Source organism: Nerophis lumbriciformis, linkage group LG20 (assembly GCF_033978685.3).
Source record: "Nerophis lumbriciformis linkage group LG20, RoL_Nlum_v2.1, whole genome shotgun sequence".
Lineage (NCBI taxonomy): Eukaryota > Metazoa > Chordata > Actinopteri > Syngnathiformes > Syngnathidae > Nerophis > Nerophis lumbriciformis.
The window spans coordinates 10,615,566-10,630,000 of record NC_084567.2 but is presented as its reverse complement, the minus strand read 5'-3'; positions in this window follow the sequence as shown (position 1 = coordinate 10,630,000).

Genomic DNA, 14,435 nt, shown 5'->3' with positions numbered 1-14,435 from the left:
TGTTTGACGTTTACAAAAAAAAGAAAGAAAAAAAAAACCTTTAAGATATCTGTGAGGTTTCCCTCTTGTGGTGGGTTCTCCTGTCCGACAGATCTTCGGGAGCCCGGTAGACAGTTTGAATCGAGTCTTTATTTTCATAAACACCCGGGGGTGGCTTGCTTTCCAGCAATATCTATTTGTCTCTGGGCGTGTGTCTCTCTCTGGCTCCAACTCCAACTACGTGTCTCGTACCGGCTGCTGCTAATGAGGGCGACAGGTGATTAGATAAGCCCCAGCTGGGCAATCTACTCACCTGCCGCTGACTTCGAGGCCGGTCTTTACACACCCCACTCTGCGGCAGGCCTGCAGACCACGCCCCCCTCCACAATATATTTGGGACATTTATTAAATAATGTATTAATACCTTTTTTTCCTTTTTTTTTTGGCCAGTTTGGCTGCGTTGAGCGAATGCAGGCCAAATTTGCAAGAGAGTATTCATGTGAAAAAACTAGTACAGTGTAAATTAGACGTAGGTCTGCATATATGTCCACCAGATGACGCTACATTTGTCCAGCGGTGATAAACGGTGATTCTAGGATGCAGACAAACGAGGTAGTAAAAATAGATTATTTATTGAAAAAACGGACAAAAAGCCAGAGCAACGGGGGAGTGCTATGACCAAAACAAAACAAAATGCAAAACACTTAGAGGAAATGTGGAGCAGATGGCGTCCACAAACTACGAGTGTACTTGCGCTTAGCATCAAAGGGATCGTCTATGGTCACCCGTGAGTAGAGAATCGATAACAATGTCCCGACAACCAAGATAGGAAAAAGAATCAACGTAAATAGTCTTGATTGCAAACAGAAAACAGGTGAGGGGAAATGAAGCAACCAGGGGAAAACACCAACAAAACCGGAAAAGCCTGCCAAAATAAAAGCACAGGACAGGAACAAACACAAAACACAGAAGAACACGAACAAAACGCAACATCTAAGTGCTGTTATGAACACATACATGCCTTCTAACAAAAGAGAACTACAACTTGAGGGGTTAAGAATTTTTTTAATTACAGCACCAGAGTCAAATATGAATATTTAGTCGTGCTGGTCAAAAATGGGAAAAAAGAAATTAAAGTAATTTCATTTTGAATGGACAGTAGAACGTTATTTTGTGCACTTTGGGAGATGAAACTGGACTACGCTCGTCCTCAACCTCCGCCAGGTGACGGAGTGAAAAGGAAGGTGTTACGTACGGAAGGAGTAGACGGCACAGACACAAGGGGGCAATGTTGCTCTATGTATTTATTAGACATATTAATAAATATATATATATAAAACCACAAACGATACTATAAATTAAACAAGGGGAAATTGATTGTGACTAGATCCGAGGTGTGTGTGTGAGGCTATGTGTGTGATAAGCTGTAGTGTTTTACCAAATGTTGAACGAGGAGAAGGAACAAGGCAGGAAGGCAGTCCGTGGGGCAGGCAGATGGTCAGGGAGAATGGCGAGGCGTCAGAGGTCCGTGTCCAAGCGGAGGTCGACGATGAAGGGAGGCAGTCCACAATCCAGAGGTGAACAACAGGGGATCACAGTAGAAACTCGGGAAAGCATAGGGTACAGAAGACTAAGTTCCGGCGAGGATCCTTGGGTCCAATGGTCTAAATACAGCTCGCCCTCATCAGTCCCAGGTGTGTTGATTGCTGATCGCCCACAGCCTTGCTGGAGGTGCTGGCACACCCAGCTGCCGGAGAAAAGCGGGTTCGAGCCCACGCTGGGACAGAAGGACTATGGTACGTAAGCAACCACGTCCCGCGAGACAACACAGAAGAAGAAAATCCTCGACAGATTTTTTTTATTTATTTAATTTTTTTTATTGAAGGCCTGCTTTCAATTTGTAGTGTGAGACGTTGGATCAGCATCTGCATGTTGGATGCTGACGTGAGGAGCAGATGTTGTGAGGACGCAGACGCCGCCGATGAACAGGATGTTGGTGACGTAACACACGGCCTTTAATCCAGTTTGCCTTTGTGTGTGTGTGTGTGTGTGTTCTTGTATTTCTACCCTTCTTGAGACATCAACAAGGAAAAGTGCCTTCCTTATGAGGACCGGTGAACAAGTTAGGACCGAAATCATGGTCCCAATACGGAAAACCATTGCATACAATGGGGAGCCAAATACTAGAGTCCGTGAACCTTGCTCCAAAGTTAGTTTTTTTTTTGTTGATTTAATGTGCATGCAAAAGTAAACATTGACAGGTGCAAAGGCAGCAATATATGATAAAACAAGACGGCAGCTAAAGGAGGACTTCCCTATTCATCCCCGAAAAAACACGACTTCCGGTGCTGACGTAAGACAACCCGCGTCCCATATGTGACCATAGGATGAACAAATACACTACGGTACTAAGACTATAGTGGCCATTAACAGTTAGCTTCTACAGCTGGGTTCCCCAAAGTGCGGCCCAGGGTCAATCTCTGGTCCGTGACTCGTTTGTCATCGGCCTTAAGCACATTACGAAAAACAAAAAATAGAGATCTCATTTGCACCCCTGGTGGTGAAATCTATCAAAATGAGGGTGGTCCCAAAAAGGAGGGATTTTTCAAATTGATTTTGTGTCGGTTTTAAAAGTGCTCCCCCCTCTGGTCAACATATGAAATAACAAGTGTGTTTAAACATTTGAAATGCTCCCCCCTCTGGTCAACATATGTAATAACAAGTGTGTGTAAGAATTTGAAATGCGCCCCCTTTGGCCAAAATGTATTTAAAAAATTAAATAAATATGTACATTGTCACGGCGTGGACTCAAACCGGGACCTCCGCTGACAGCGCGCTCGGACACGCCCACGCAGCGACAAGCCTGCAGACAATCGCCAATCCGCACACCTGGGACTGATGAGAGCGAGCTGCTTAAAGGACCAGTGGACCCAAGGATCCGGTGCGGGAACTTAGTTCTCAAATGGTGTACCGTAAGCGACAAGCTTTATGCTCTATCCTTGTTTCCTCTCCGTGGCTTGATTTGTCCCCTGTCTTCTCCCGTGTTCCCGCAGTGTTTTCCTTCCGTTGCCCTGGATCTCGACTGCCTCCCTCGTTCCTCGACTCCTCGCTCGCCCCCATAAGCTGATGCCTCTCTCTCGCCCCGGATCACCTGCCTGCCCCATGGACTGCCTCGTTCCTTCGCTCTCATCAACACTTGGTAACACACACTTCAGCTAAGTACACGCATACACACTCTTGGGTTTTGACACACTCCATTTCCTTAGGTTAGCTTATTTGTTAGTATTGTTTTGTAGTATTATATATATATATATTGATATATATATATATATATATATATATATATAATAAATTATATTTTATATATTATATATATATTATTATATATATATATCAATATATATTGATATATATATATATATATATATATACATATATATATATATAATAAATTATTGTACATAGAACCCCCTGGTGTCTGTTGCCGTCATCTCCCCTTAGTCAAACATAACTTATATAGAGGCATAGTGTAATAACTTGAAGTAAATAATGATGAGTAAAAACCAATTACAAAAAAAAATAAAAATAAAAATAAATAAAAGCTTACCTTTTTTATATTTGCATAGTATGTATATATTATTAATGTTGTAAATACAAATCTTTATATGGTCTTTATAAGGTGGTCCTAAAGAGGTAGGCATTTTTCGGAGGTCTCAAGAAGGTAACAAATACAAGAAAATGTGTGTGTGTGTGTGTGTGTGTGTGTGTGTGTGTGTGTGTGTGTGTGCTTTGTCCCAGAGCATAATGAGGAGGCAACTTGAGGCCACAATATGAGACGGACAAAAGTGTTGGAGGATGGTGGGAATGACGGAAAGACCAACAGGAGTCAATAAATATATGCTCATGTGGACTCCATGTGCGACACAACACACACTTCCTGTCCCAACACACACTTCCTGTGTGGACGCCTTCCATCTTCCAACACTCAGGCGGAGCTCACACTTGTGTTTTTTTTTTGTTTTTTTTTGCTACTCAGAACGGAACCGAAAAAAAGAGTCGGGGTGTGAATCTTTGAGCAGCGAACGATTCGATCCAGACCCGATGGTTCTCGGTTCAAAGCGATTCTCGCAGTGTGTTATTTAGCGTGATATTTGGAATGATATGTTTTCAAAACAGAGAAAAGCTCCTTCTGGTTGCATATAGATGGCCTACAAATGTGTTTAAAAAAATATTCTTATTTAAAAAAATAAATAGATATGGCCTGAAAACGTTCTTTCAAAAATATACATTTATTATTTAAAAAAAAAAAAAAAAAAAAAACACAGCTCCCCAGTGCTGGCAGCACTCGTGCATCCTCCATGCTAATGTGTGTTAATTAAAATGATTCTTTTTTTTTTTTTTAAATCGATATGGCCTAAAAACGTCCTTTCAAAAATATATTTTTTTTTACTAAAAAAAACACAGCTCCCCAGTGTTGGCAGCACTCGTGCATCCCCCCCATGTTAATGTGTGTTGATTGAAATGATTCTTAAAAAAATAATAATAAAATAGATATGGCCTAAAAACTCCTTTCAAAAATATATATTTTTTATTTAAAGAAACGCAGCTCCCCAGTGCTGGCAGCACTCGTGCATCCTCCATGCTAATGTGTGTTAATTGAAAGGATTCTTTTTTTTTTTTTTTTAAATCGATATGGCCTAAAAACGTCCTTTCAAAAAAAATTTTTTTTTTACTAAAAAAAAACACAACTCCCCAGTGTTGACAGCACTCGTGCATCCCCTCCATGTTAATGTGTGTTGATTGAAATGATTCTTAAAAAAAATAAAAAAATAAAAAAATAGATATGGCCTAAAAACTCCTTTCAAAAATATATATTTTTTATTTAAAGAAACGCAGCTCCCCAGTGCTTGCAGCACTCGTGCACCCCCCCCATGCTAATGTGTGTTAATTGAAATTATTCTTTTTTTTTTTTTTTTTTTTAATCGATATGGTCTAAAAACGTTCTTTCAAAAATATATATTTTTTTACTAAAAAAAACAGCTCCCCAGTGTTGGCAGCACTTGTGCATCCCCTCCATGTTAATGTGTGTTGATTGAAATGATTCTTAAAAAAAAAAATAAAAAAAATAGATATGGCCTAAAAACTCCTTTCAAAAATATATATTTTTTATTTAAAGAAACGCAGCTCCCCAGTGCTTGCAACACTCGTGCACCCCCCATGCTAATGTGTGTTAATTGAAATGATTCTTTTTTTTTTTTTTTAAATCGATATGGCCTAAAAACATCCTTTCAAAAATATATATTTTTTTTTACTAAAAAAAACACAGCTTCCCAGTGTTGGCAGCACTCGTGCATCCCCTCCATGTTAATGTGTGTTGATTGAAATGATTCTTAAAAAAAATAAAAAAAATAAAATAGATATGGCCTAAAAACTCTTTTCAAAAATATATTTTTTTTATTTAAAGAAACGCAGCTCCCCAGTGCTGGCAGCACTCGTGCACCCCCCATGCTAACGTGTGTTAATTGAAATGATTCTTTTTTTTTTTTTTAAATCGATATGGCCTAAAAACGTCCTTTCAATTTTTTTTTTTTTTTTTACTAAAAAAAAACACAACTCCCCAGTGTTGGCAGCACTCGTGCATCCCCTCCATGTTAATGTGTGTTGATTGAAATGATTCTTAAAAAAATATATAAAAAAAATAGATATGGCCTAAAAACTCCTTTCAAAAATATATATTTTTTATTTAAAGAAACGCAGCTCCCCAGTGCTTGCAGCACTCGTGCACCCCCCCATGCTAATGTGTGTTAATTGAAATGATTCTTTTTTTTTTTTTTTAAATCGATATGGCCTAAAAACGTCCTTTCAAAAATATATATTTTTTTTACTAAAAAAAACACAGCTCCCCAGTGTTGGCAGCACTCGTGCATCCCCTCCATGTTAATGTGTGTTGATTGAAATGATTCTTAAAAAAAATAAAAAATAAAAAATAGATATGGCCTAAAAACTCTTTTCAAAAATATATATTTTTTATTTAAAGAAACGCAGCTCCCCAGTGCTGGCAACACTCGTGCACCCCCCATGCTAATGTGTGTTAATTGAAATGATTCTTTTTTCTTTTTTTTTTAAAATCGATATGGCCTAAAAACGTCCTTTCAATTTTTTTCATTTTTTTTTTACTAAAAAAAACACAGCTCCCCAGTGTTGGCAGCACTCGTGCATCCCCTCCATGTTAATGTGTGTTGATTGAAATGATTCTTAAAAAAAAAAAAAAAAGAAATAGATATGGCCTAAAAACTCCTTTCAAAAATATATATTATTTATTTAAAGAAACGCAGCTCCCCAGTGCTGGCAGCACTCGTGCACCCCCCCATGCTAATGTGTGTTGACTCATTTTGAGTAGCTAGTAAATGTACGCTGCTTTACAAGCAGTACACTGACGACTCTCAAGTCGGGCACCTTACGATTCAGGAGCTACGATCCGACTAACAATCGATTATTGATGCATCTTTAACCCAAACCAGTGAAGTTGTCACGTTGTGTAAATGGTAAATAAAAAGAGAATACAATGATTTGCAAATCCTTTTCAACTTATATTCAATTGAATAGACTGCGAAAACAAGATACTTAATGTTTGAACTGCTAAACTTTGTTATTTTTTATGCAAATATTACCTCATTTGGAATTTGATGCCTGCAACATGTTTCAAAAAAGCTTGCACAGGTGGCAAAAAAGACTGAGAAAGTTGAGGAACGCTCATCAAACACAGGTGAACTGGCTAATTGGGAACAGGTGGGCGCCATGATTGGGTATAAAAGCAGCTTCCATGAAATGCTTAGTCATTCACAAACAAGGATGGTGCGAGGGTCACCACTTTGTGAACAAATGCATGAGCAAATTGTTGAACAGTTTAGGAACAACATTTCTCAACAAGCTATTGCAAGGAATTTAGGGATTTCACCATCTACGGTCCGTAATATCATCAAAAGGTTCAGAGAATCTGGAGAAAAGTGGCAAGGCCCGTGACCTTCGATCCCTCAGGCGGTACCGCATCAAAAATCGACATTGGTGTGTAAAGGATATCACCACATGGGCTCAGGAACACTTCAGAAAACCACTGTCAGTAACTACAGTTGGTCGCTACATCTGTAAGTGCAAGTTAAAACTCTACTATGCAAAGCCTAAGCCATTTATCAACAACACCCAGAAACGCCGCCGGCTTCGCTGGGCCCGAGCTCATCTAAGATGGACTCATGCAAAGTGGAAAAGTGTTCTGTGATCTGAAGAGTCCACATTTCTAATAGTTTTTGGAAACTGTGGGCGTCGTGTCCTCCGGAACGAAGAGGAAAAGGCGCAAAGTTCAAAAGCCAGCATCATTACTGGATTGAGCCACCAGGTGTTAAACGTTCAAGGTCAAATGGGATCTATTCATGAGGTGCTTTGTTAAAATATCATTTAAATAGGGCCTCGCCCGCTCTGGTGGGGACAGTAGGTCAAGCCGGGAGGGGGGCACAGGTGCAGTGGAAAAGTTACAAAAGTTAAAAGTACCACTGATAGTCGCACACACACACACTAATGCGTCAAACTTGGGTAATCTGAATTTAAACCTCTCTCCTTTCTCACCTGCAGAGAGCTGAGGTGTGGAGATAGAGAGAGAAAGAGAAGTGGCTGGGGAGAGGGAAGTCTGGGCTTCCCTGCTTAGGCTGCTGCCCCCGCGACCCGACCTCGGATAAGCGGAAGAAGATGGATGGAGAAGTCAGTATTGAGGCTGGCTGCAGTTGACATTATTACCCAAGATGGCCGCCCTCCCTCAGCTCATAAACCCCACCTGAAGCCTCTGAGGAGGAACTCTGCTTGCCAGCGGGCCGCTGAAGAATATTCAATATGTTAAGACCTTCGCCTACATGTGGTGGAAATGTATTCCAGCACCATATATTCCTCCGGTGTCATCAGGAGCAGAAAAAAGGTACTTTTTTTTTTTCTACTTTTGACAGCAGAAATAGACCAGTGTCCTCTGTAGTGGACATTTGTGTTTTGCATAACAGAGCTATTTTTATTCTAATTCAGACAGCAGAAATAGACAAACATGTGAATTTGAATATAAATGTGTCAACTTTTGCCTCTATTCTCCTGAGAACATCTTTTGTAGTGGACATGTGTGTGTCGTTTATTTTTGACAACAGAAATAGACAAAAAAAAAAGAAAAAGAAAATGTTGCTTTTATCTTCTTGAGAACTTTCTACGATAGAAATTGGTGTTTTGCACAATAGTCCTGTTTTGTTTTAAATATACAAAACTAGAGATGTCCGATATTATCGGCCGATAAATGCGTTAAAATGTAATATCGGAAATTATTGGTATCGTTTTTTTTATTATCAGTATCGTTTTTTTTTTGTTTTTTTTGTTTTTTTAAATCAACATAAAAAACACAACATACACTTACAATTAGTACACCAACCAAAAAAACCTCCCTCCCCCATTTACACTCATTCACACAAAAGGGTTGTTTCTTTCTGTTATTAATATTCTGGTTCCTACATTATATATCAATATATATCAATACAGTCTGCAAGGGATACAGTCCGTAAGCACACATGATTGTGCGTGCTGCTGGTCCACTAATAGTACTAACCTTTAACAGTTCATTTTACTCATTTTCATTAATTACTAGTTTCTATGTAACTGTTTTTCTATTGTTTTACTTTCTTTTTTATTCAAGAAAATGTTTTTAATTTATTTATCTTATTTTTTTATTTTTTTAAAGTACCTTATCTTCACCATACCTGGTTGTCCAAATTAGGCATAATAATGTGTTAATTCCACGACTGTATATATCGGTTGATATCGGTATGGGTAATTAAAGAGTTGGACAATATCGGATATCGGCAAAAAGCCATTATCGGACATCCCTACCGATAATGGCTTTTTTGCCGATATTATGCCTAATTTTGTTGTGATGCCCCGCTGGATGCATTAAACAATGTAACAAGATTTTCCAAAATAAATCAACTCAAGTTATGGAAAAAAGTGCCAACATGGCACTGCCATATTTATTATTGAAGTCACAAAGTGCATTATTTTTTTTTAACATGCCTCAAAGCAGCAGCTTGGAATTTGGGACATGCTCTCCCTGAGAGAGCATGAGGAGGTTGAGGTGAGTTTGAGTTTGAGTTTGAGTTTATGTTTATTTCGAACATGCAATCATACAACATGATACATCACAGTCTCCAGTTTCTCATTTCAACATGTTCGAAAAGGAGTAGGAAGAAGCAGAGCTTATTTAATCTTACCCCTTTTCTTTTACATAATAGTTGCTAAAACTTTTGTTCACTTCCTGTTCTCAATGTATTCACAATATACTCCATAAGTAATCACAATAAAAATAAGTAAATACATAATAATTGGTGAAGTAAGTTACATTTCATATGTTGAGATAAGTAAGATTATTTTGTGAGTGAAAGAATGAAAGAATGGATGAGTTAAATAAATTCAGAATGTTTATCATGGTTCTTCTTCTTTATACTTTGTAAACACTTTAAGTTTGAAGAGTTTCTTGAAGTGGATCATATAAGTACATTGTTTGATTGCTTTGCTTAATCCATTCCATAATTTAATTCCACATACTGATATACTGAAGGTCTTAAGTGTTGTACGGGCATACAAATGTTTTAAATTACATTTCTCTCTAGGTGGGCGGGGTCAGGGGGGGGGGGGGGGGTTAGCGGGGGGTGTATATTGTAGCGTCCCGGAAGAGTTAGTGCTTCAAGGGGTTCTGGGTATTTGTTCTGTTGTGTTTATATTGTGTTACGGTGCGGATGTTCTCTCCAAATGTGTTTGTCATTCTTGTTTGGTGTGGGTTCACAGTGTGGCGCATATTTGTAGCAGTGTTAAAGTTGTTTATACGGCCACCCTCAGTGTGACCTGTATGGCTGTTGACCAAGTATGCATTGCATTCACTTGTGTGTGTGAAAAGCCGTAGATATTATGTGATTGGGCAGGCACGCAAAGGCAGTGCCTTTAAGGTTTATTGGCGCTCTGTACTTCTCCCTACGTCCGTGTACCACTCCGTACAGCGGCGTTTTAGTCATAAATTGTTACTTTTTGAAACAACCGAAACCATCGGCAGTCCGATAATATCGGACATCCCTATACAAAACCCTAAACCAGTGAAGTTGGCACGTTGTGTAATTTGTAAATGTTGGATGGCAACATATGTTGCTCCAAAACCTGTATGTACCTTTTAGTATCAATGGTGCCTTCACAGATGTGTAAGTTACCCATGTCTTGGGCACTAATACACCCCCATACCATCACAGATGCTGGCTTTTACACTTTGCGCTTAGAACAATCCGGATGGTTCTTTTCCTCTTTGGTCCGGAGGACATGACGTCCACAGTTTCCAAAAACAATTTGAAATGTGGACTCGTCAGACCACAGAACACTTTTCCACTTTGTATCAGTCCATCTTAGATGAGCTCGGGCCCAGCGAAGCCGGCGGCGTTTCTGGGTGTTGTTGATAAATGGCTTTTGCTTTGCATAGTAGAGTTTTAACTTGCACTTAACAGATGTAGCGACCAACTGTAGTTACTGACAGTGGTTTTCTGAAGTTTTCCTGAGCCCATGTGGTGATATCCTTTACACACTGATGTTGCTTTTTGATGCAGTACCGCCTGAGGAATCGAAGGTCCCTAATATCATGGCTTACGTGCAGTGATTTCTCCAGATTCTCTGAACCTTTTGATGATATTACGGACCGTAGATGGTGAAATCCCTAAATTCCTTGCAATAGCTGGTTGAGAAATGTTGTTCTTAAACTGTTCGACAGTTTGCTCACGCATTTGTTGACAAAGTGGTGACCCTCGCCCCATCCTTGTTTGTGAATGACTGAGCATTTCATGGAAGCTGCTTTTATACCTGTAAACGTCTCTCTGCCGTGAGGGTTCTCCTGAGTCCGATAGATAGTTTGAATGCAGTCTTTTTATTTTGCCACAACAGTCTGGACTGCTTTTCAGCAGTATCGCTAGGAATTTTCAGTCCGGCCCGTCTCTACTTTGCTCTCTATTGTCTCTCTCTCTGTCTCCAACTCCCACTCCAACCCTGTGTCTCGTTCCGGATGCTGCTAATAAAGGCGACAGGTGATTAGATAACAAAGCCCACCTGGGCCATCTACTACCTGTCGCTGTCTTCGAGGCCGGTCCTTGCACTTCCCGTTCTGCGGCAGGCCCGCAGGCCACGCCCCCTCCACAATACCCAATCATGGCACCCACCTGTTCCAAATGAGCCTGTTCAGCTGTGGGATGTTCCAAATAAGTGTTTGATAAGCATTCCTCAACTTCTCAGTCTTTTTTGCCACTTGTGCCAGCTTTATTAAAACATGTTGCAGGCATCAAATTCCAAATGAGCTAATATTTGCAAAAAATGACAAAGTTCACTAGTTGGAACATTAAATATCTTGTCTTTGCAGTCTATTCAATTGAATATAAGTTGAAAAGGATTTGCAAATTATCGTATTCTGCTTTTATTTACGATTTACACAACATGCCACCTTCACTGGTTTTGGGGTTTGTACTTTTGACAACAGATACGGACAAATAATGTGAATTTTAATTTTAATATGTAAACTTTTGCATCTGTCCTCCTGAGAAACAACATCTTTTGTAGTGGACGTTTGTGTGTCTTCTATATTTGACAACAGAAATAGACGAACACATGCGAAACAGAAACAGACAAAAAAAAAGAAGACAACTTTTGCTTTAATCTTCTTGAGAACTTTCTTCAATGGACACTGGTGTTTTGAGGAACCAGCGTCCTCTGTACTGCACGTTTGTGTTTTGCACAACTTGTCTTCTGATTTTGACAAAGCAAATACACAAAAAAGGTGAAACAGAAATAGACAAAAATTAGAATTTGAACTTCATTTGGCAAACATTTGCCTTTATCTTCTTGAGAACTCGTGTCTTCTACAATGCACATTTGTGTTTTACACAAAAGGCCTATTTTTATTCTCATGTCAACAGAATTAGACAAAAAAATTTAATTTTTAATTTTAAAAAGTTTTTAAGTCCTCTACAATGACATGTCTATTTTTCTTCTTGTTTGGACAAAAATAAATAGACAGAAAAATGTGAATTGGAATTTTATACGGTAACGTTTAGCCTATGTGTATGTGTATATATATATATATATATATATATATATATATATATATATATATATATATATATATATATATGTATGTGTGTGTGTGTGTGTATATATATATATATATATATATATATAATATAATGTGTATATATATATATATATGTATATATACATACATATACAGTGGGGCAAAAAAGTATTTAGTCAGCCACCAATTGTGCAAGTTCTCCCACTTAAGATGATGACAGAGGTCTGTAATTTTCATCATAGGTACACTTCAACTGTGAGAGACAGAATGTGAAAAAAAAATACAGGAATTCACATTGTAGGATTTGTAAAGAATTTATTTGTAAATTATGGTGGAAAATAAGTATTTGGTCAATAACAAAAATTCAACTCAATACTTTGTAATATAACCTTTGTTGGCAATAACAGAGGTCAAACGATTACTATAGGTTTTTACCAGGTTTGCACACACAGTAGCTGGTATTTTGGCCCATTCCTCCATGCAGATCTTCTCGAGAGCAGTGATGTTTTGGGGCTGTCGCCGAGCAACACGGACTTTCAACTCCGTCCACATATATGTATACGTATATATATATATATATGTATACGTATATATATATATATATATATATATATATATATATATATATATATATATATATATATATATATATATATATATATATATATATATATATATATGTATGTGTATATGTATGTATGTATATATTAGAGATGCGCGGTTTGCGGACACAACCGCGGAGTCCGCGGATTATCCGCGGGTCGGGCGGTTGAAATTAAAAAAAAATTGATTTTAAATAGATTCAGGCGGGTGGCAGTTAAACCAATTCGGAAATATATATACATAGTTAAATGTTGTTACCCACATACGAAAAACGAGCAGGCACCTGCAGCATATGCCACAACAGAAGAAGAAAAAAAAAAGAGATGGACACTTTTACGGAGCGGAGAAGGGACTCCTCGCCGGGGTCCGGGACCGAGGCCCCTTCCCCCGAGAGGGCCCCACCGGGACCCGTCGCTGAGGTGATCCGCGAGAAGGGCCCGACGCACGTCCAGGGTCACCACCGCGCCCACCGCACCGACACCCCGCCTCGTCCGCCTTCGCCGCGGCCGGCGTCACGCGCAGCAGGTAAGCAGCTTACCTGCCCGCCACCCCTCTGGCCGGGGGCTCGTAACAGGGGTCACTCCGCGCGCTCCGCCCGCGCAGCTTACCTGCCCGCCACCCCCGTTGCCGGGGGCGCGTAACAGGGGTCACTCCGTGCGCAGTGCGCTCACGAAAGGGGTGGGGCTCACCCTGGTGAGCCGAGTGGGCCACTTTTGGTAAGCAGAACTGGCGCTACGGGATGAACCGAACGCCGGGTTAAGGCGCCCGATGCCGACGCTCATCAGACCCCAAAAAAGGTGTTGGTTGATATAGACAGCAGGACGGTGGCCATGGAAGTCGGAACCCGCTAAGGAGTGTGTAACAACCCACCTGCCGAATCAACTAGCCCTGAAAATGGATGGCGCTGGAGCGTCGGGCCCATACCCGGCCGTCGCCGGCAGCGAGAGCCGCGAGGGCTAGGCCGCGACGAGTAGGATGGCCGCCGCGGTGCGCGCTGAAGCCTCGGGCGCGAGCCCGGGTGGAGCCGCCGCGGGTGCGAGGGACATCGCACCTCCACGCGCTTGGAGGTGCGCTCAGCGCGGCTCCCAGATGATTGCGCACTGGTGTGCGTCTGGGCCGTGACAGCGTGGTACGCATTGAATGTCTCTGCTGCATTGGATCAGTCTCCTTTCTTTAACAGGCAAAAGCTTTATAACCTCACTAATGCCTTGCATCGTCTATATTAGATATATAACAACGGGCGGGTGCGGGCGGGTGCGGTTTTGATTAAATGTTAGTTCGGGTGGATGCGGATGGTTGACAACTTTTGTGATGCGGTTGCGGATGAAATAATTGCCTATCCGCGCATCTCTAGTATATATATATAATTGAATATTAAGAATATGTCAAAAGTTTGACTCCTACCTTGTTTACTTCTGTGACGACCTTCATAAAGTTTTGTAATCAATCAGAAATATCAAGCAGCTGAAATACGCCAAACATGGATAATTATGGAGAGAGTGTTTCGCATTTTGGATTTAAATGGGTGAAATTATGATTTATTATTTGTAATGGTGTTTGGACGCTTTTCATGATATCCATAATGTTCAGTGAGCAGGTTGTGTTATGTACTTTCATGTACGTTGCATATTATTTTTACATTTTATAATTTTGCACCATGACTAGGGAAGGTTGTTTGTATTTT